Source organism: Zea mays, chromosome 3, assembly GCF_902167145.1.
Source record: "Zea mays cultivar B73 chromosome 3, Zm-B73-REFERENCE-NAM-5.0, whole genome shotgun sequence".
NCBI lineage: Eukaryota > Viridiplantae > Streptophyta > Magnoliopsida > Poales > Poaceae > Zea > Zea mays.
Genome location: NC_050098.1, coordinates 62,756,627 through 62,779,869, shown reverse-complemented (window position 1 = coordinate 62,779,869; position 23,243 = coordinate 62,756,627). Strand labels below are relative to the sequence as shown.

General features: G+C 43.1%; 1 non-coding gene across 1 annotated transcript; it reads left to right on the top strand.

Moving 5' to 3' along the window:
- Nucleotides 1-18,874: 18,874 nt before the first annotated feature.
- Nucleotides 18,875-18,948, top strand: TRNAW-CCA (transfer RNA tryptophan (anticodon CCA)). Its single transcript has one exon. It is a non-coding gene; the product is annotated as a tRNA-Trp (tRNA).
- The last annotated feature ends 4,295 nt before the right edge of the window (nt 18,949-23,243 follow it).

Here is a 23,243-nt window from a genome sequence, read left to right as displayed (position 1 = left end):
TGTTTGATATTTTTCAAATAACATGTTAGTTATAAGTACCTTTTTGGCATTAAACTTTAGAAAATCACAGCTAAATATCCAGTAGGTCTTTTTCTGTGATTTTTAATACAGAGGCCTAATATCACCCATGAATCTGGAAAAAATAAAAATTGGTGCAGAAGCCTCACTTAAATCATAGCTATAGTGTAAAATGCACTTTTATACTTGTTATTGTTAATTTTCCACAAGTAGTACCTGAATTAATATCCACCTCAAATTTTTAGGAGAACCCACCAATGTCAATAATTACCCACTGAAATTTTTATAACATTTTTGGAAAATGTTAACTAACCCTGATAGTTCAAAAATGCTTAATAAGAAGCAATAGAAAGAGAAGGGGAAACTTTGGGGAGAAATAGATCAAAATACAAAACCCTTAAGTATATCCAAAAAGAAACCCTAGAGAAACACTAAACTTAATATTGTTTTACGATGCATAACCTTTACAAATGATCATATCATTTTTATGCATATCTCTTATACATTGCATTCGATAGACTGTAATCTCGCTGACGGGGAATACATCCTCGTGCCGGAGCAAGGAGTTGCTCAGGAGGTAGCCCAGGAGCTAGCACCAGAGACTGCCATCGAGGATCTGCCTACCCCAGCTTTGGAAGGCAAGCCCCGGTTTTATGCATAGTCGTTTATTATGCTATTTTACTACACTTAATGTTTGTAGGTTTGTAATGTGCACTAAGTGTAGGAGTTGATTGAAACCCTAGTTGCATGAACTCAGGAATCCTTTTGAGATGGATACTAGTATGCTAGGTCGAGTAGCTGCTTTACTAATTAGGGATCTCGGTAGAAGTCGAGTGATTTTTCTAGAACTCACGCGAGGTCAGGAATTGGTTGTATCCATTTTTATATCAGAATGATGATGGTCCGTGGACACGGATCCATGGGGATGCGTGGTCTACGAGATGAAATTGGAGTAAGGATTAACATGCGGATACCTGTGTCAAGCGTTTGAACGTACTAAACACATGCCGAGAAATATGGTAAATCGGTATGCCTAGTACCTGAGTGAACCTGCCCGGAGACTTTACCCCTCACGCGACCTGAGACGTGGTCTCCCATTCCGGTTATGGTGGGTATAAGTGCGGTCACTGCACGATGGCAGTCGGGGTCAGTGAGGCATTGTACGCCAAGGCGGTGAGACCTGATCTGTTGCCAGGGAATCGATGGGGACGATTGATATGTGTGGGGACGGAGTGCCTCGCCACGTCGTGTGTTTAGGTTTTACCTTGCAAGGATAAAAACTCGATTCGAATCGTCTGCTTCTCGCAGCTAATGATACTGCTTGATCCATTGTACTGCATTGAGTAATAAGTGGAAATGTGTTGACTTGGCAAAAGTTGTTGATTGCTAAATGTTTGATACCATGTATGCTTAGATAGGTACACATTTATTCTTAAGAGAGTCACACTAAAACTTGAAAAAGCTAAAACTTGACTTTTAGACTCAGCTAGTGCTTTTGGCAAGCAAACCTCTCAGCCAAACAGCTGCATGTCTAGAGGTAGAGGAGTAGACTCCTCACACCGGGTAAGTCTAGCTGAGTATTAGTATACTCAGCCTTGCTTGTGGCATAATTTTACAGGTTCTCTGGAGGACATGGTTGCTGGAGTGACTTGGTCGTCCATCTTTCCACCGGGTTGGATAGTCAAGTGGGACCCTACCTCGGCTGAGGAGGAGCATGAGGAGTGATGGGACAGGCTTCCCCATCCCTCCATTTATTTATCGTTAGTTTTATTCCGCTGCATTCCGATCAATGATCACTACTTTTGCTAAAACTCCGATGATGTTGTAATAAATTTAATACTCCTTCATGTATGGTTTTATGCTTTATTGTATTTGCACTGTGCCTCACCATCGAGTGAGTATGTGGTACTTATCCTGTTAGTGGCCTCATCGGACTAGATCCGAGGGACTGACGTGTTATTCCTATTTAAGTGTGGTCTAGCCTCTAAGGTGGGACTTCGGCACTTAAGTTGGAATAATTCGGGCGGTTCCGCGACAGCTGGTATCGGAGCTTGTACCACCACAGAGGAATCAGTAAACTATAATTACCATCCTTTTTGAAAAGTAAAACATGTTAGAAACCCATGTTGGATAGAGCGGTAAGGCGATAAGGATAAACATAGAGCGTGAAGCCTTAGGATAATAGAGGGGTAGCTAGGTGGCTATTTGATTAAGCCCTACAGGCTACTATAAGGGATGGGAGTTCTTCCCTATTCCCTCTAAGTTGAAATGAGGTCGTTTAGGACGAGCATGCATGCATCCTTTACTTAAACTACTTGATAATTGGGTAAAAACTGTAATACATGATAATGACAGATTAAGTACACTCAGTGACCTTATCATAACCTTCGATAGGCCAAGCTTTGATTCCCTTTTTACTTTTATAATTCCTTTTTTCTTTTTCACTTACGCTTAACTATACACAGATGACTTCTCACGGATCCTCGGACGGAGGGAACGCACATTCCTACACGGACGGACTTGCACGAGAGGGTTTTCCCCATATCTTGTGGGAGGTACTGCAGGGAGCCGGTTACACGACGCCTCCCCAGTACACGGTGCAGCTGTTCGAGAAGCACCGGGTGCCCCGCTTTAGGGTGAGGATGACCCTGGAGCCTCATCCCTTACAGCCAGGCTGACGTTCGTTGGACTCTGAGTCTTTCAGATACTGGGCTGAGGATACTATCGAGGCCATTGCTCTCCACGGGCTAACCACCTTCTGTGGTTTTCACCCCTTGGAGCTGTCTACTCATCCCATTGGCTTGTTCCCCGCTGGAAAGGAGGACGACCCAATGTGGAAAGACCAAGTGGAGCATGCCAAGGATATATGGGCTCTTTACCCAGGGCAGACTGCTCACTTGACTGTGTGATGCATGGATGCCCTGTATCGTCTGCAAGTGATGCAAGGAGAGGAAATGTCTCATCTAATGGCATTGTTGGAGGCTACCAAGATCACCTTGGATAACAGAGAGGAACTTGTGGTAGACCTATCCACTGAGATGGTGGAAAAGGACCTACAGGTGGAACAGATGTCCAACGAGATCCAGGAGCTTGAGGAGCTAGTGGGAACCAGGGAGAACACCATTGAGGTTCTCGAGGATCAGCTAATCAACACTCAGCAGCAACTTGCGGAAGCTAACCAACATTTGGATATGCACCACCAGGAGATCGAGGACATGGAGGCCAACGAGGATGTCGACATCGAGGGAGGAGTGGAGCCGGAGCCCGCATCTAGCCTGGACACTGCTGGCTCAGGGAGACCACCTTCCCCCGAGTCAAGTGTTGCCTCGTTTGTCCATTGAGTTGCAGGGATAGAGTTAGAAGTGTGTGGCAGTAGAACTCCTCGAACAAACTCTTTTGGACCCTTGGGGTACTAGGCTAGACAGAGTTGAGTCTTTTGGGTCACTGATGTAATCGTAACAAACTCTTTTGGAAGTATGGATGATGAATGATGTCAGCTTTGATTTAAGAAGAAAAGTTTTATGCCATGTAATATCTTTTATGAATTATTCAAGAAGATATTGGTTTTACCCTTTCAACTCTTTCACGACGTATGAACCCTAACATCAGAAATATGATATTGAGAGCATCCTTAATTTTTCAGATGGCAGGAAGAGCGCGTCGTGGACAGAATGAACACATTCCTCCACCACCGCCACCGCCTCCTACCATGCAAGAATTTATGGCTCAGCAGAATGAGATTCTGCGATAGTTGGCTCAGCGTCAGCCGCCACCTCAGCATTATGGTGGTGGTGATCACCAGCAGCGTCCCCCAGCAGCAGCCACTTATCAGGAGTTCCTCAGCACTCAGCCGCCATTGTTCACTCGGGCAGAGGATCCGCTTGATGCTGATGTATGGATTAGGGTAGTGGAATCCAAATTTCCACTATTAAATGGAGTTTGTTCAGATATGGCTAAGGTTAGGTTCGCCACCCAGCAGCTTCGCGGCCCCGCCCGAACATGGTGGGATCATTTCCTTGCTATGCAGCCAGTTGACCACGTGGTGGAATGGAGAGAGTTCAAGGCAACTTTCAGAGGGCATCATATACCAGCAGGCATTATGGACCGAAAGCTTAATGAGTTTCTGGCACTCACTTAGGGGAATCGTACTGTGTTGCAGTACGCTCAGGCCTTCAATGACCTATGTCAGTATGCTGGATACCATGCAGACACTGATGAGAAGAAGAGGGACAGGTTCAGGAGGGCCTCAGTACTAAGCTCCGCGACTGTCTCAACACAGTCAGGGCAAACAACTACAATGAGTTAGTCAACATGGCCATTTCTTAGGAGGACTGCATCACAGCTCGTCACGCAGAAAAGAAGAGGAAGACCCCTGTGGCAGGATCATCAGCTCAGCCTCAGCGCTTCAGAATTGTATCTGACACTCAGAACAGGGGACCTCGGCAGCAGCAAGGATGGTGGGTGATCCGACCACAACAGCAGCAGTAGGCACCCAACTGCTCTCAGCCCCAGTTCATAGGAACAACAATCAGCCACAGCAGCAGTACCGTCAGGCCAATGACAACAGATGTTTCACTTGTGGTAACATTGGGCACTATGCCAAGAATTGCCCCAGGAATCAGTAGAGGCAGGGACAGAATTCCAATCAGAACCAAGGCAAGAGGCAGAAGGTGCAAGTGAGGCAAGGCAGGCTGAACTTCACCACCATGGCTGACATTCTAGAGGGAGCACCCGTCATGACTGGTATCTTTTCCGTTTTGAATTATCCTGCAATCATTCTTTTTGATTCTGGTGCATCACACAGTTTTATCAGTGCAAAATTTAGTGCCAAATGCCAGTTACCTTTCCATCACACCAATGGGGGTATTACAATTTCAACACCAGGAGGCAGGGTTGCCACCTATCAAATCAACAGGCATGTGCCTATAAAGTTTGGTAGTCTGATAATTAAAACCCCCTCCTTAGTTTGGGTTTGGATATCGTGGATATCATATTGTGAACTGACTGGTTAACAAGACATCAGGCAGTAATTGATATTGCAGCAAGGGCCATTGAGGTGCACTCGCCTACTTGTGGTGAAACCACATTATATTTGCCCGATCAGGGTTGTACCCATTCCTATGCCTTCGCTATGATAGAGTCACCTGTTGAGAGAATCCCCGTAGTCTTTGACTACCCAGATGTTTTTCCTGATGAATTGCCAGGGATGCCACCCGACAGAGACATAGAGTTCGCGATTGAATTACAACCCGAAACTGCCCCTATATCCAAGAGACCTTATAGGATGCCTCCAGCAGAGTTGGTAGAATTGAAAAAGCAGTTACAAGAGTTGTTGGACAAGGGATTCATTCGCCCAAGTACTTCTCCATGGGGATGTCCCGCCTTATTCGTGAAGAAGAAAGATGAGAGATTGAGGTTGTGTGTTGACTACCACCCTCTCAATGCGGTGACCATCAAAAATAAGTATCCGTTGCCCCGCATTGATGTATTGTTTGATCAGTTGGTGGGAGCCAAAGTATTCTCCAAGATAGATCTTCGCTCTGGCTATCATTTGATAAAAATCAGGGCCAGTGATATTCCCAAGACGGCCTTCTCTACCAGATATGGGCTTTATGAGTACCTGGTGATGTCTTTCGGGCTGACCAATGCCCTGGCTTATTTGATGTATTTGATGAACTCAGTATTTATGCCAGAGCTGGACAAGTTTGTGGTGGTCTTCATCGATGATATCTTGGTTTATTCCAAGAATGAAGTTGAGCACACTAAGCATTTGCATACCGTACTTCAGAGACTACGCGACCATCAGTTGTATGCTAAATTGTCCAAATGTGAATTCTGGCTGAGGGAAATCAAGTTTTTGGGTCACACCATTTCTCAGGATGGGGTATCAGTTGATCCTGAGAAGGTACAAGAAGTGATGAATTGGAAACCTCCTACCACTGTAAGGCAGATTCAGAGTTTTCTGGGATTGGCAGGGTATTATCGGTGATTTATTCCGGATTTCTCCAGGATTGCCAAGCCAATGACTGAATTGTTGAAGAAAGGAGTCAAGTATGAATGGAGCCAAAAATGTGAGGATTCCTTTCATACACTAAGGCAACATTTGACAACAGCACCCGTATTAGCTCAGCCGGACAACACCAAACCCTTTGAGGTTTATTGCGATGCTTCCGGTACTAGATTGGGATGTGTATTGATGCAAGACAACAAAGTCATTGCTTATGCCTCCCGAGCACTCAGACCCCATGAGCAGAACTATCCCATGCATGATCTGGAGTTAGCAGCCGTAGTTCATGCTCTCAAGATTTGGAGGCATTACTTGATGGGAGCTCATTGCAATATCTACACTGATCATAAGAGTCTCAAATATATTTTCACTCAGGATGATCTTAATATGAGGCAGAGAAGATGGTTGGAACTCATCAAGGACTATGATTTGGAGGTACATTACAGTCCTAGCAAAGCCAATGTTGTGGCAGATGCCTTAAGTCGGAAGGCCCAGTGCAACTGTGTGAATATGGATGCAAAAATCACCACCCTATGTGATGAGTTGTGCAAGCTGAACATAGAAGTTGTTTCCTCCGGTGCTTTAAGTTATATTTCAGTGGAGCCCACCTTACATGAGCAAATAGTCATGGCACAGATTGGTGACAAGGGTGTTCAGGTCATTAAGGAAATGATCAAACGGAAGGCGGACAAATACAAATGCTTCCGTCAGGACCGCAAGGGAATTCTATGGTTTGGAGACCGATTGGTTGTTCCCAAGAACCCTGAGCTTAGAAAGAAAATATTGGATGAAGCTCACCTTTCCAAATTCTCCATGCACCCCGGCAATAACAAGATGTATCATGATCTCAGATCCTTGTACTGGTGGACCAGAATGAAGAGGGAAATTGCTAAGTATATATCTGAATGCGACACTTGCCAGAGAGTCAAGGCCAGTCATTTGAAGGTGGCAGGCACCTTACAACCCCTTCCCATACCATCTTGGAAATGGGAGGATATTTGCATGGATTTTACCGTGGGATTGCCTAATACCTTCCGACACCATGATTCTATTTGGGTCATCATGGATAGATTGACCAAGACAGCTCATTTCTTGCCAGTGCATACCACCCACAAGATAGAGAAATATGCAGAAATCTATGTTGATCAAATAGTGCGTTTGCATGGAATTCCGAAGACTATTGTATCTGACAGAGGAGCACTGTTTGTGGCACACTTTTGGGAGCAGCTCCAAAATTCACTTGGGACCCATGTAATAAGAAGCTCAGCATACCATCCTCAGATAGATGGTCAGACAGAAAGAGTGAACCAAATTCTCGAGGACATGTTGTGAGCCTGTGTGCTACACTATGGTAAAAATTGGGACAAGTGCCTTTCCTTGGCGGAGTTCTCATATAACAACAGCTACCAGTCCAGCCTAAAGATGGCACCTTTTGAGGCCTTGTATGGGAGAAGGTGTAGGACACCACTAAATTGGTCACAAGCTGGAGAAAGTGAAATATTTGGACCTGACTTGGTACTTGAAGCAGAGGAGAAGGTTAGAGTCATTAACAAGAACCTAGAAGCTGCTCAGGCTAGGCAAAAGAGCTATCATGACAAGAGGAGGAAGCCTCTACAGTTTGAAGTGGGAGATCATGTTTATCTTAAGGTGTCACCCACCAAAGGTGTTCAGAGATTTGGAATCAAGGGCAAGTTAGCTCCTCGCTACATTGGACCCTATGCGATCAAAGAAACTTGTGGGCCTGTAGCATATCAATTGAAGTTGCCACCCCATATGTCAGCAGTTCATGATGTATTCCACGTATCTCAGCTACGAAAGTGTGTCCGCCTACCCACAGAAGTGCTACCTGAACCAGAATTGGAGATAGAACCAGACCTGTCCTATCAAGAGCACCCCGTCAAGGTATTGGATCAAAAGGAGAGATCAACACGGGCAAGGTCGATCAGGATGTATAAGGTTCAGTGGAGTCACCATTCAGTAGAAGAGGCTACGTGGGAGACAGAGGATTTTCTACGTTCCCGCTTCCCCGAGTTTCTGCCCAAAGGAGTCGGTACGTAATCCAAAACCCCCACCCCCACTTGTCCTTTGAATCTAAATATAAGAAAAACTTAGATGTTAAAGGTATAGTAAGCTTTGAAAATAACTTTAAAAGGACTTCCTTCTGAAGTTGCAAAGAGAATGACATTCGAAGAGTAGTTAACTAGAGAAACTTGGCTAAAGGAAAATGCAACACACCAGCACACCTTCTTGGTACCCCTAAAGGATCCCTACCCAAAAATCTCGGGGCGAGATTCCTTTAAGGGGGAAGGGTTGTAACACCTCAGGTGTTACCAAGGCACTGGCTTCGTATAGGCACTGATGACTTGTTTTCACATGTGGTTAAGTGGAGGAGAAGAAGCACCTAAAACCTTGGAAACATGGGTTAGCTAAGAAATGTTAATGATAAAAGCTTTACCCAAACATTTTGAACAATTGTCATCTTGAGCCAAAGAGGTTAAACCCTAAAGACCCCTAAGGGCACTAGACTTCCAAGCAAGGGATCAGTGGATAAGATAATCAAATTGCCAAACCTTGATTCTAATCCTTAACCAAAGTTTAAGTAACATTATAACCTACAAAATGCAGAGGGGAAACATTACAAAAAGACCCCTTAAAGACCCCAAATTCACCCCTTAAGTAGAGAGCACACTAGAGCTCTCTAATCTTCTCTAAGTCAAAATTTAACCCTATTCTAAAGATCAGATGTGTTCACTTAGTAAATGGCGCCAAAACCACTTGGTCTGAATACCAAAAAGGTGCCAAACCACCTAAGGCACCGACTAGAAAAGTTTGAACCCGAGCCAAATTCGTTTGACAAGATTTGGCATCTCTTTTGTCGCGAGGTGGGCAGTGAGACAAGCCAGATTTGGCGTCCGCAAATCTTCTGACCTAGGGCTTATCTCCCCTTGGAACTCACATACAAGAGATAGCCATAGGTGCCAGGAAGAGGCCTGCACTGAATTTTTGCCAAGATTCGCACGTTTGCGATCTCGGCAAGCTTTTGAACTCGGGCAGAAGAACACCTCCACGTGTTCGACACGCCCTGAACGTGCCAGAGCACGCCCAGCGCCCGACCCCGCGCGCCCCGCGCCAAGCCATGCCCATGTCCCCTGCCCACGCCCGCGCCTATAAAGCTAGCCAAGGCTTCATCCGTACGCCCCCGCGCGCTCTTGACCTCACCGGAGCAAGAGATCACCGGAGTTGCCCTGCACACGACGTGCCAGCGGCCGCCCGAGCATTCGCCACCGTAGACCGGCCAGCAGAGCCATTCCCAGCCACGTCCGACCCTCGAGAGAGACTCTACGTGCCTCGGTGAAGCTCCCAGCGAGAGGAATCGAGCTCTGCCTCGCCGGAGAAACCAAATCAAGTTCACCGGACTTCAACCGACCGCCGACGAATGTAGACCGAGCTCCACGGTTAGTTATTCTGCGATTCCATGCATAGGTCGATTCAGTGGCACCCCGTGAAGCTCCTCGTACCCTTGGATTGACCTGTATCGCCGTGGATAGGTTGGAGCAACCGCCGCCGATGAGCTCACCCGCCTGCGCACGTGGACCGACTGATTCCGACCATCACCGTCGTCGAGCCATACCTCGTCGTGACCGCAAGGACCTCCCGAAGCCAACCCCACCCTTCACTGGTCCTCCCTCGCCGCCGGTAAGCCATGCCTCCCTTTTTCCTTTCGTGGGTACTGTTCAAAAGGTTGGAGGGACCTCGGGGAAGAAGGAATAGAAGTCGTGGGGTTTTTGAACTGTCAGAGACTCAGATGAATAGTTGTGCTGGGGTATAAGTTAAAGAACTGGTTTAGGAAAAGCCCAGGGTCTTCGTGTAAACTGGTTTTCCAGAAAACCTTTTTAACATTTCTAATTTAAATACAAATAGAGCTTGTAAAATTCATAACTTTAGTTTTATTCAAGAAAATTTAGTCAAGCCAATTTTGCCAGATTCTAAATAATGTGAACTACCTAGGAAAAATACACAACCCCCTAAGTGTTGCAGAAGAATTTAAAGTTTGGAATTAAATATTGATTTGGCCAAAAGCTAAATAATAAAGGGAAAAATAGTTACACTGTTAGACTAAGGTTAAGAAAAATCAGAGAAGTACTTAATCACTCCCTAATATGTTTAAAAATAGTAAACCCCTCAGTACACCAAATTAAGGTAGGCTTTACCATATTTTTGTTAGCTCACTTATTTAATAGAGTTTATTGGAAAATTTTATTAGACCTTTGTTTAGTACAAAAGAAATGAGATACCTTTTATTTTATGCAAACAATGAAAACTTAGGAAAATCTTAGAAATATAACCCTGAGGAGAAAACACCCCAAACCTTGGGATAACTAATATTTTGTTATTATGAATATAGGAAAAATATGAGTTCTGTTGTTTGATATTTTTCAAATAACAAGTTAGTTATAAGTACCTTTTTAGCATTAAACTTTAGAAAATCACAGCTAAATATCCAGTAGGTCTTTTTCTATGATTTTTAATACAGAGGCCTAATATCACCTATGAATCTGGACAAAAATAAAAATTGGTGCAGAAGCCTCACTTAAATCATAGCTATAGTGTAAAATACCCTTTTATACTTGTTTTTGTTAATTTTGCACAAGTAGTACCTGAATTAATCTCCACCTCAAATTTTTAGGAGAACCCATCAATGTCAATAATTACCCACTGAAAATTTTATAACATTTTTGGAAAATGTTAACTAACCCTGATAGTTCAAAAATGCTTAATAAGAAGCAATAGAAAGAGAAGGGGAAACTTTGGGGAGAAATAGATAAAAATACAAAACCCTTAAGTATATCCAAAAAGAAACCCTAGAGAAACACTAAACTTAATATTCTTTTACGATGCATAACCTTTACAAATGATCATATCATTTTTATGCATATCTCTTATACATTGCATTCGATAGACTGTAATCTCGCTGACGGGGAGTACATCCTCGTGCCGGAGCAAGGAGTTGCTCAGGAGGTAGCCCAGGAGCCAGCACAAGAGCCTGTCATCGAGGATCTACCTGCCCCAGCTTTGGAAGGCAAGCCCCGGTTTTATGCATAACCGTTTATTATGCTATTTTACTACACTTAATGTTTGTAGGTTTGTAATGTGCACTAAGTGTAGGAGTTGATTGAAACCCTAGTTGCATGAACTCAGGAATCCTTTTGAGATGGATACTAGTATGCTAGGTCGAGTAGCTGCTTTACTAATTAGGGATCTCGGTATAAGTCGAGTGATTTTTCTAGCACTCGCGCGAGGTCAGGAATTGGTTGTATCCATTTTTATATCAAAATGATGATGGTCTGTGGACACGGATCCATGGGGATGCGTGGTGTACGAGATGAAATTGGAATAAGGATTAACGTGCGGATACCTGTGTCACGCGTTTGAACGTACTAAACACATGCCGAGAAATATGGTAAATCGGTAAGCCTAGTAGCTGAGTGAACCTGGCCGCAGACTTTATCCCTCACGCGACCTGAGACGTGGTCTCCCATTCCGGTTATGGTGGGTACAAGTGCGATCACTGCACGATGGCAGTCGGTGTCAGTGAGGCATTGTACGCCAAGGCGGTGAGCCCTGATCTGTTGCCAGGAAATCGATGGGGACGGTTGATATGTGTGGGGACGGAGTGCCTCGCCACGTCGTGTGTTTAGGTTTACCTTGCAAGGATAAAAACTCGATTCGAATCGTCTGCTTCTCGCAGCTAATGAGACTGCTTGATCCATTGTACTGCATTGAGTGACAAGTGGAAATGTGTTGACTTGGCAAAAGTTGTTTATTGCTAAATGTTTGATACCATGTATGATTAGATAGGTACACATTTAGTCTTAAGAGAGTCACACTAAAACTTGAAAAAGCTAAAACTTGACTTTTAGACTCAGCTAGTGCTTTTGGCAAGCAAACCCCTTAGCCAAACAGCTGCATGTCTAGAGGTAGAGGAGTAGACTCCTCACACCAGGTAAGTCTAGCTGAGTATTAGTATACTCAGCCTTGCTTGTGGCATAATTTTACAGGTTCTCTGGAGGACATGGTTGCTGGAGTCACTTGGCCGTCCATCTTGCCACTGGGTTGGACAGTCGAGTGGGACCCTACCTCGGCTGAAGAGGAGCATGAGGAGTGATGGGACAGGCTTCCCCATCCCTCCATTTATTTATCGTTAGTTTTATTCCGCTGCATTCCGAACAATGATCACTACTTTTGCTAAAACTCCGATGATGTTGTAATAAATTTAATACTCCTTCATGTATGGTTTTATGTTTTATTGTATTTGCTCTATGCCTCACCATCGAGTGAGTACGTGGTACTTGATCCTGTTAGTGGCCTCGTCGGACTAGATTCGAGGGACTGACATGTTTGTTGGGGACTTGCTCTCAAATGCTTCGGCTTAAGAGCAAGGCAACACAAAAAATGTTAAACGTTAAAGCCCTTCGTCCTTCGTAGCATTATTTCCCTTAGGATATAACGACCTTTGGACGAAGGTTACAAAGAATATGCCTTCGTAAGTTAAACATATAAAAATAAAGAAGAATTCATATGAAATATGATAAGCAGCATGAACAATTAAATATATTATTATCATTGAATTATTCTTATTTTCTTGCTATGAGTAATTTGAGATGATAACTTATTACAAATGTACCTTCGGTCTTGAAGGAAAATAAAGAATACAAGTGTGACGCAAAAGCGAATGCCAAATTAGTGTGAACAGTACGGGAGCACTGTTCATCTATTTATAGCACGGGGCGCAGCCCATGTAAAATTACACCCATGCCCTTTACATCCGCAAATAACTCTATAGTAATCCATCAAGGTCTAAATTGCCTTTTCATCTTTAAGTCAGTTTCCTTTTCTGCTATCATGCCGAAGCTCCCTTGCTCACAGCTTCGGCGCTGCATCAACCTTCGTATTCTTTGTGCTTTTCCCACTGTAGTACTGATTCGAACTCGAAGATACCTGTCCACGCATTATACTCCAGAAACATTGTTAAATCATGTTTTTGAGGACCTTCGGAAGCCGAAGGCCCCCAACAGTAGCCCCTCGCAATATTAATTTGTTAGAATGATAAATTCAGATTGCGATATGGACGAAGGCCCTAAGCCGAAGGTCCAAAAAAAACACCTTCCCTTTGCTAGAATAGCATCGGTCAATGACAAGCTGGACCCTCCCACTTGCAACGCCCTAGGCGTATAAATATGATCCAACCGCGAGCTCATTTGGCACGCTTTCCTGCCATCTACTTTGCCTGCTCAAATAGCTCTTTTCCTACAAACGCTTGTCCAACTTTTACAATTTTTAGCTTCGGCCCTAAGAGCACATTTTCAGCATTTTCGAAGGGATGTCTTAGGAAAAGAAAGTTGTTGCTGAAATGAAACTGAGCCTTTCTGAGGAGAAGAATCTGGGATTTCTTGAATCAATAGCGAGAACAAATACAGAGAAGATTACCAGAGAAATTTTAGAAGGCTTATCTGAAGATACCGGTGAAAGTGATAGCTATGATGTAGAATGTGGGGTTGAAGACTCCGAAGATCGACCGTGGCGACCAAGTCACACAGTCTTCAGAAAATCGAGCATTAAACAGTCATCTTGATAACATGAGGGAAAGATATTTTCGAGACATGTCTACTGGGAGGGTAGATGACGGGGAGAGGACTGTGCCTACTCCCGAAGAGAATGAGGTCGTGATCTTCCGAAGCTTTTTTAAAGCTGGGCTTCGATTTCCCTTAAATAGATTTGTGGTTGAAGTTCTGAAGATATATCAGGTCTACCTTCATCAACTTACTCCCGAAGCTATCATAAGAATGGGGATCTTCGTATGGGCCGTGAGGAGCCAAGGCTTGGAGCCAAATGCAAAAAGTTTCTGCAATATACACGAACTATTATATGAGACGAAACCCTGGGGTAAAGAACAATATCATAACAATTTTGGCTGTTATAGCTTCGGTGCTCGCTCTGGGTCAAGCTGTCTCGTGCCAACTTTTCGGAAGAGATGGCCTGGAGATTGGATGAAGCAATGGTTCTATGTGAAAAATGATTTGAAGGCACGAGAAGGTATTAAAGATATCATTATGCGCCCTACCTGGCAGCGCTTCGGCCTTCGGAAACCGAAGGTGGATATTGACGAGGCAGTCGAAGAATGCCAGAGGGCCTTCGGCATTGTTTGCTCTTTCATCGGGACAAGAGATTTAATCCAGGAGCACATAGCCTTCAGAGTATGGCCACTTGTAGAAAAGTGGGAAATGCCAAAGGAAACTATCACCAAGTCCGACGAAGGTGGGCTGATTAGGATGAAGTTCACCTTCAGATACGAGGGGAAGTTTGTTGCGCCAGATGATGATTGGCTGAAATGTATTGAAGCCACAAGCGATGAACTGCTTGGGCCGTACTCGAAGGCAGAAGATACTGCGTTATCTGCGGCCTTTAGAGGCCGAAAGAAGAAAAGGTTCAACCGAGTTTTTGATGCTATTGGGTTCGTGTACCCTGACTACCGCTACCCTCTACGGGGGCGAGAGAGAAAAGATGCAACTTCTGGGAAAGATGATGCTTCAGCTGCTCCAAGCGAGCCTGTGCTGAAGAAGAAAAAGGTGAAAGTCCTTACTCACCGACCGCGCTTTATTGAACCGGCCATAGTGCCCGAGTTTGTCGGCGAGGCCTCTTCGGCTATTGAAGCCAAAGAACCTACACCTGCGCAGAAAACTGAAGAGCTGGCTGCAACGCTGAAGGCTGAAAAAATTGAAGAGCCGAAAGCTGAAGGGACAAAAATATCAGAAATTGTAAGTCCTTCGGCAGAAGTTGGAGTGCCACAAATCCAGAAAGTTCCAGCAGCGACCCCCAAAAGAAAAAGGATGGTTAATGTTCTGGATGTACTGGAGACAATAAAGTCTTCAAGCTCTACTCCGAGAAAAATTGCCGAAGCTTAGAAAGCACAAATTGAAACAACAGCCTCCGGAGCCGAAGCTACAAAGCACCAGGCTGAGATCGAAACTGGACCTTCAGAGTCTGCCAAGGAGAAATCCTTGGAAATAGAAGGAGAAACTACAAAGGAGGCTATAAAGCAAATTCTGTCTGAAAAAACTCTCTCTTCAACTCCAGAAGCATCTTCCAAATTACCTGATTATATTGTACGACATGCTTCGGGCAAAATGCTATCTGAAGAGGAAAAGCGAGAAGCTCATCATTATGCCCAGAAATTAAAATATCCAAAAGGGGCGTTGATATTCAATGGCAGCAGAGAAGAAGACTTCTTGTATTGTCTCCCAGACAGCAAGGAGATCTCTGTCTGCCGGGAGATGGCAAGAAGCTTCAGATTCCCAACACTAGAAGACGGGCTCTCAGTGTTGTCAAAAGATGAATTGGCCGACAGCTTAGCGTACAACAGCTTAAAGGTGAGAAAATAAACTTGTTGCTTAAAAATTCGTGTGCTTATTTTTTAATACCACATTCCTTTTGCAGGGCCTTATTCTTAGCAATGCCCTCAGAGCGCAGAAAAGCGCTGAAGACGAGGGATGTACCATGGCATTGAATAACCTTCGTTCCGAAGTGATTGAGCTAAGGAACGAAGGTCTTGAGAAAGATAAAATATTAAACTCATTGCTTAATAAAATAAAAGAAGACGAAGCTACTTCCAAGGCCCAAGCTAAAGCCCAAAAGTGCGAAATTGAAAATCTTCAGAAACAGCTGGCTCAAGCGAAATTAAAGTGTGCAATTGCCGAAGCTGACCAAGACGCCAGCGATTACTGGAAAAATCATTGGGAGAAAACGATTGCGGGACTTCGGTCTTCAAAAGAAAGATGTTATGAAAAATCCATGGAATGTGTGGAAAAAATTAAGACTAGTTTCGCCAGCGTCGGCGCATATTCGAATGAAGGCAACTTCGTACTGGGCGATCCCGAAGGTCCAATCGACTGGATCAATGGCGAAGCCGAAGCTTTTGAAGAAGTTTTAAGTGGCCGTGGAGATGTCTGCGCCTTCTCAGGTGCCAGGGGAATTGCGGCTATTTTAGAGAAGGCAGGATGCGAGCATGTGAAGATTCTGGCCCAAGCCGAAGCCGCGTTCTCTATTGAAGATACAAAGGACCCCCTCGGCCGAGGCAAGCTTTGTTGGTGGAAAGTTTTTCACCGACATCTGGGAAAATGGTGGTCGAGGGATGGCTCACGAAATTATAAAGAAAAGTGAAAAAGATACCCACGATGCTAGAGAAGCAGCAAATGCAGCTGAAAAAACTGCAGAACTTGAAAAGCGAATGGGTACTGTCTGATTGCTTTTGACTTTATATTTCATTATTGTGGCTTCGAACTTATTCATATTTTGTATCACAGCCAAATTATCTTCTGCCCCGGAGCCCTCCGGATCACAGGCCGACCCCGAAGCAAAAAAGGAAGATGAAATTATTAAGATGGCCAAAGCTATTATGGACAAAGTTGTTTTTCAGCTACTGAACGAAGCTGCGGAAGTAGTTTTAAAAGAAGAATAACATTGTTGTAAAAACATTTGGAATATTGATGTAATATTTGCTGAACAAAGTGTGTAATGTTCTATGGTTTTGAAAGTAATATATAAGTTGTATATAACTCAGTTCTTTACGATGCATGAAACTTTATGTACATACCGTTTTTGAGCTTTTGGCGAAAAAACACCTTCCCTTCTTTTCTGAGGGGGCTAAATGACAGACTTCAGCGGAAGATGGCAACATGTTTGGACCTTACCTACAGCCGGGCTATCAGTACAACACTGGCAGTCAAAGCCAAAAATGTGGGACATGGGAAGTCAGAGGGATATGCGGGTGAGAAATCTACTCAAGGACCTGAAAAGAGAACAAGGTTATTGATCCAACATTTTAACCCAAACCGTTCTTCACCTCGTCCACCTTCATATCCATTCAAACAGCCCATAATTATTTGTCCCACTTCGGCCCCCGCTCCTAGCAATCAGCCGAGTGCCCCTGGTACTCGTTTCCCTACCCTTCCTAGTTCCTCCAGTGGTTGCTTCAATTGTGGAAAGTCCGGATATTTCATCAAGGACTTCCTATATCCGAAGCAAAACAAATCCAACTTTCAGCAGACATACATTTACTATTATGATCTTATCTAAATATAGAATGCCTTCTTGAGCATATTCAACACAAATCTTCCAGGGTGTCGGATAACATAATGTTTTTGCCCCACCCATACTATCACACAAGTCGTGATAGAGCACAAGGGATAATTACAAATAATAGGTACCGATAGCTCAGTCAAGAAGACAACAACGTCTCAAAGTCTGACAGAAAAAATCAACCAGGGAAGAGTCTCAGAAAATGGAATTGAAAAATGACAAAGACATATAGAATATCCTCAGGACTACTGCGGGAGGCTGTAAAAATTAACGATAGCACGGGACAGCGCCTTTTTTGTTGATAAAGAAATCTTGTCAAAGAGTTAGGAACTCAAGAATAGTTTGATTAACCCGTGTCATAATGTTATAAGGGAGTTTGTTAGAGAGTCAAGAGACTGCGACTCTGACGATTATAAAAGAGAGTATAAGCTAAATGATTATAGGGTGGAGCTGACTCATCCACCCTCAAATATAAGTTCGGGGGGTGATGTGGTAAATACTATTAGAAGGTGGGAACTTCTAAATCAAAAGTTCAACGCCGATCTATGGATACCCCTGCTAAAAAAGGGGTTGTGATTACACCTGATATTATAGACAAACTCTATCTCTTCTGGGATAACTTCCTAGGAAGTGACGAAAAAGAAGGTATTAACCGCAAACAGAACACAGATCTGATATCTAAGGGGGAACGTCTTTGACTTGCTAGCCAGCCGTAGTAGTAATAATACGAATCAAACCCCCGAAGAGTTAAGAGAGATTCAAACTCAAATCGAGCGTTTGACTATCCACTTTGATGAGGGTAGCGTCCATGAGTCTGCAGGCCAGTTGAAGGGGAAGTTCTTCAATAAGGATAGACAATCAGCTATGGATTACCTTCTTGATAAATTGAAGGATGATTAAGATAAAGATATTGTTAGAGGTATGGGCACCTATACACTAGAATGTGTAGCAATACATGTGTTAAGCAAGCTGTTTAATGTGTTTTCTTTGGAAAAGACTAGTGTGCTAGCAGCCGCATTGATAACAGAGCTAGATATAACAGCTAAGATGGAATATAATAATGCACTATTAGCTAAAATGCAGCGCGAAAAGGAAGAAACTGAAAAGCTAATAAAGCGCTATGATGAAAAGCTGGCCAAGGCTGCAATGATGAATGAAGGTACTGATACAAATATTGATAATATACACGATGATAAAAAGCTTAAGGGTATGGAATCACCTGTGGGTATTATCCCTGTCCTGGGAACAGATGGGAGACATAAAGACCAATCTATACAGAATAAATCGAGTAGTAATAAAAAGAGCACTAAAAAGAGTGATGTTATAAGGAAACGAATACATAAAGGTTAGGTTGGGTTTCAGATGTATATCATTTATTATATGAAACCAAAAAGAAGAAATGACAAGAAAGTTGTATATAGATGGAGGATAAAATTACAATGTGGAAAACAAGAAAGGGGTTTTTTTGTACAATGACATTGTACAACAATTTGGAAATGGGATGTAGCGCAGCTTGGTAGCGCGTTTGTTTTGGGTACAAAATGTCACGGGTTCAAATCCTGTCATCCCTACCTATTACTTCTCCTATGGGCAGTAACGAGGGATCAATTGAGATCGATTCAAATTGGACAAAATTCAGAGTTTAATTTTTCTATATGCATGCGGTACAAAAATCATCCTTTTCTTTACTGCTTTATCTCCTGTCGTAAGAAAGCGCTCTTAGTTCAGTACGGTAGAACGTGGGTCTCCAAAACCCAATGTCGTAGGTTCAAATCCTACAGAGCGTGATTCTTTTCTTGTTATGTAAAATAAAAAAAGAACAGTCTATATTTAGATAAGATCATAATAGTAAATGTGTGTCGGTATACTTTTTTACTGGGAACTCATATCAAGGAAAGGGGAACACAACCGACCCTTCAAAGGGCAAGAATTTCAAGAAAACTGGACGGGTCTATTATACCGAGGTGGCTACTACACCGGAAGGCGAACCAGTGATGATGGGTATGTTTCTCGTTGCTAATCACCTAGTGGTCATCCTTTTTGATTCTAGTGCATCAGATACCTTCATAAGCAAGACTTTTGTGGAGAAATATTGCATACATTGCACTGAATCAAGGGAGGGATTTGTTATCCATTCACCTGGGCGCCAAATATTTACTAAGGAAGTAGCCATCCACATACCAGTAACACTGGCCGGACGGAAATTTCCTACAAACATGATCATTATAAAGGGGCAAGACATAGATGTAATTCTGGGCATGAACTGGCTAGCCCAGCATAAGGCCATCATCAATACAGACTTAAGGACCATTAAATTAAGCCATGGTCATGAAGAGATCCACTTGTCCATCCCTATAGCTGTCCAATCAAAACATCTGGACAAGTTTTTAAGACTATAGTACAAGAAATTCGGGATATTCCAGTGGTATGTGAATTTCTAGATGTCTTTCCCGAAGACTTTGCCGGATTGCCTCCAGAAAGGGATGTGCTTAACCCAAAGGTAGGGAACTTACCCTAGGATTAGGGCATGAGGGTAGTAGTAGTCTAAAATGAGTAAAATCTCAAAAGCCCTAAGGAATGTTCACAATATATCAAATTTGATAAACTTTAGTGGCACAAAAACCCTAGTGTGCCCAAACTGTGACACCCGAGTGTCACATAGGGTTTCTTCTTAGAGCTGACTCAAAACCAAATAGAGGAATGAACATCATCAACTGATAACCAAGATTTAAGTAAGTCTTTTGTTATCTTAAGAAATTCTCCTTAATCATGCCATGCACCTCAGGGTAAGAACAACTCACAAACCCTAATTAATCCTAAATGGACCACTTAAGCACATAAAAGGAAATTGGGAAAAGACTTGGGAAAAATAAAATATTTTGATATGAACCAAATAACAAAGTTTTAATGCACTAAATAACCAACAAAATATAGTAAGAAAGTTTGGCCATTTGGTTTTTCCAAAATCCCCAAACCAGCCCTTGAACCAAGGCCTATGGGCAAATTCAGAATTCAGAATTCTGAATTTCAGAACCCTTTTCCAAGTTCAAATGTGTTCCCTGTTTTCCAAAACTCGAAACCAAAAAGTCCAAATATCAAAGTGGCGCCAAATTTCCTTGAACATGCTCTGGTAAAATTTGAACTCAAACCAAAACCGTTTGACATGATTTTGGCGCAGTTTGACCTCGAGACTCGGTTGTCTGACACTGGCACCTTGGTGACGCTACAACTCTCTGTCCCTAGCCTGAAACCACGCAACATCCACACACAAACGACAAAGCACAGTCAGGGGAACAAATCCTTCACAGCGATCTTGACCAAATTCGCGAAGATTTGCACCCAATCGGCGTTAGAACTCGGACAGAAGCAACAGTTCCACGTGTTCGACCGTGGCTGACATGCCCGGTTCACGCCAGTACGCGCACCCGTGCACCGCGCTGTGCCTATAAAGCAGCCCAAGGCCTCGGCCGTACCTCCCCGCGCGCTCTAAGTCCTGCCCGAGCCAAAGTTCACCAGACTTCGCCTCGAGCACGTCGCGCCACCGCCCGCCAAGCCACCCGAGCCTCGACCACCACGGCCAGATCCCTCGAGCCACTTCCAAGCCGCGCCAGTCGCTCGGTTAGCTTCGCCAGTGGCCCGTAAAGCTTTCCATGTCCTCGGACCCGGCAGAACTTCACCGAAGACCTAGGATCGCCCTCGTCGGACTTCGGTCGCCCGCAGCCACGCGTAGACCGAGCAATCCACTGAGCCATTCTCAAATTCCTCGCACACACATCTTCCTTGACCTCTGGTGAAGCTCCCTGACCCATTCAATTGGACTATGGCGCCGTGAGTAGGCCGGATTTCCTCGCCACCGACGAGCTCCCCTGCATGCGCACGCGGACCGACCTACTCTGACCACCACAGCTGATGATCCACACCTCGACGTGATCGCCAGAGACCCTTGGACCTCACCCGACCCCTCACTAGAGCAACCTTGCCGCCGGTAAGCCCCTTCGCCCTTTTCTTCCGTCGCGGTCACTGTTCCATTAGGGGAATGATCGCGAATTCGATTTAGCAAAACCCTAGGGGGTTTTCTGCAGAGTCATAAACTCAGAGGAATAGTGAACCGAGGACCTGTCTGTAATACACTTAAAACCTTTCGCCAGGGACCCCAGTGCAAAACCATTTTTCCTTTATCCATTTCTGATTATTCTTTTTAAATTCAACAGAGAACTTAGGAAATTTATATCTTGAGAAATATTCAACCAAATTTAGTCAAACCGATTTTACTGGATTCAAAATATTATGAATTATCACATAAAAATACTGAACCTTGTGCTTTCTGTTTTAAATTTTAGAGTTTCGAATTAATTAAGGAAACTGACCAAACCTTATTAAAATAAAGAAAATTAGTTATACTTCTGTGTTGGACTTAAGAAAATCTATAGAAGTTCAAACCCCACTTAGACACTGTTTAAAAATACTAATCACCCCAGTATTGAAGATTTAACCAAGGTTATCTATTAAAGACCATAATTGCCCAAAACTTAAGAAAATGAGAAAGGTACTAGAAAATAATGAACAGTGGATGCAAATATTTTTCCTAGTCCACTTAAGTAATAAAGAACCTAGGAAAAATAAAGGGAACCCTAGCCCAGAATAAATTCAAGGTGAAATGTTTTATAAGGCACTAATAAAACTAGAAAGACCATTATTAAAAATATAAGAACAATTTCAAAATTGCTAAGAAAAATTCAGTAGACTTCTAACCACTAGGACACCACTACAAAAATGATAAACACCCCATCCCATCATTTTAAGTAGGGTGAAAAAATGGATCCATATTTCAATTAAATCATAAGCAAGCCAAAAATTGTGCAACAGTGGGCAAATAATTTTTACCAGATTAATAATGAAGTAGGCAACTAGAGAAAAATGCAAAACCCAATTCAAAGCTACAAAGTAATACCCATTACCCCTACTTCATGAAAAAGGCCATTTAATTCAAGAAATTCCTACCACCCTTCCCTTAAGCAAAAAGTTACCAAACTTTAGAACGATTGCTCTTGCGCAAAGAAGATAGGAAAAATTAGAAATCTGTTGTTTGATATTTTTCAAGTATAGTGGTAGTAGAAAGCACCCCTTTGGCTAGAAACTTTAGAAAATCATAATAAAATAACTAATAAGTATTAGTGGCTGAAAATTTGTACAAAGTCATGTTATAACATCTGAATACCAACAGAAATAAGTACTAGAGAATCACCCCATGTTAAAAGGAAGTTGTGATTCAAAACACCCCTTTTCCCCAAACGCTTGATAATTTTGTACAGAGAGAACCCCTCACTTTTTAAGCCCCAAATTTTGAGACAGAGAATTATACATCAGTGAGAAGGTACTGTAATTTTTGCAGATTTTTTGGAAATTTATTAAGCTATCTTGTAGTTCAAACCCACCTTCAAAGCATAAGAGAAACATAGAAGAAGAGAGGAATTAGGAAGATTAATGAGTATTACCCCAACATTGCAGCTAAGAATATTGTTAAAAATATCCATAAGATATAAAGAAGAAAATTAGTAGAACTCTAAAAATGGGTTAACCATTCAGTAACCAACTTGACCCTAATTTGCTAAATGTACCACAAAAATCACCAATAATAAGAATAAGCTCTACCTTATTAAAAATATCATTCCCCATAAAATCTTGATTGCTAGATTCCATATCATGTCATGCATATATCTTACTTATTGCATTCATTAGATTGCAACCTCGCTGTCGGAGAGTACGTGCTCATCCCTGAGCAAGGAGCTGTCCACGAGGAAGACCAGAAGCCAGTTCCTGAGACTGCCATCGAGGATCTCCCCGTAGCCCCAGCAATTGAAGGCAAGCCCCGGTTATATGCATAACCATTTATATATGCTACTTTACTACACTTAATGTTTGAAGGCTTGTAATGTGCACGTAAGTGTAGGAGTTGCTTGAAACCTCTAGTTGCATGAACCCATGATTCCTTTTTGAGATGGATACTAGTATGCTAGGCCGAGTAGCTGCTTTGCTAAATTAGGATCTCGGTAGAAGTCGAGTGATTTTCTAGCACTCGCGC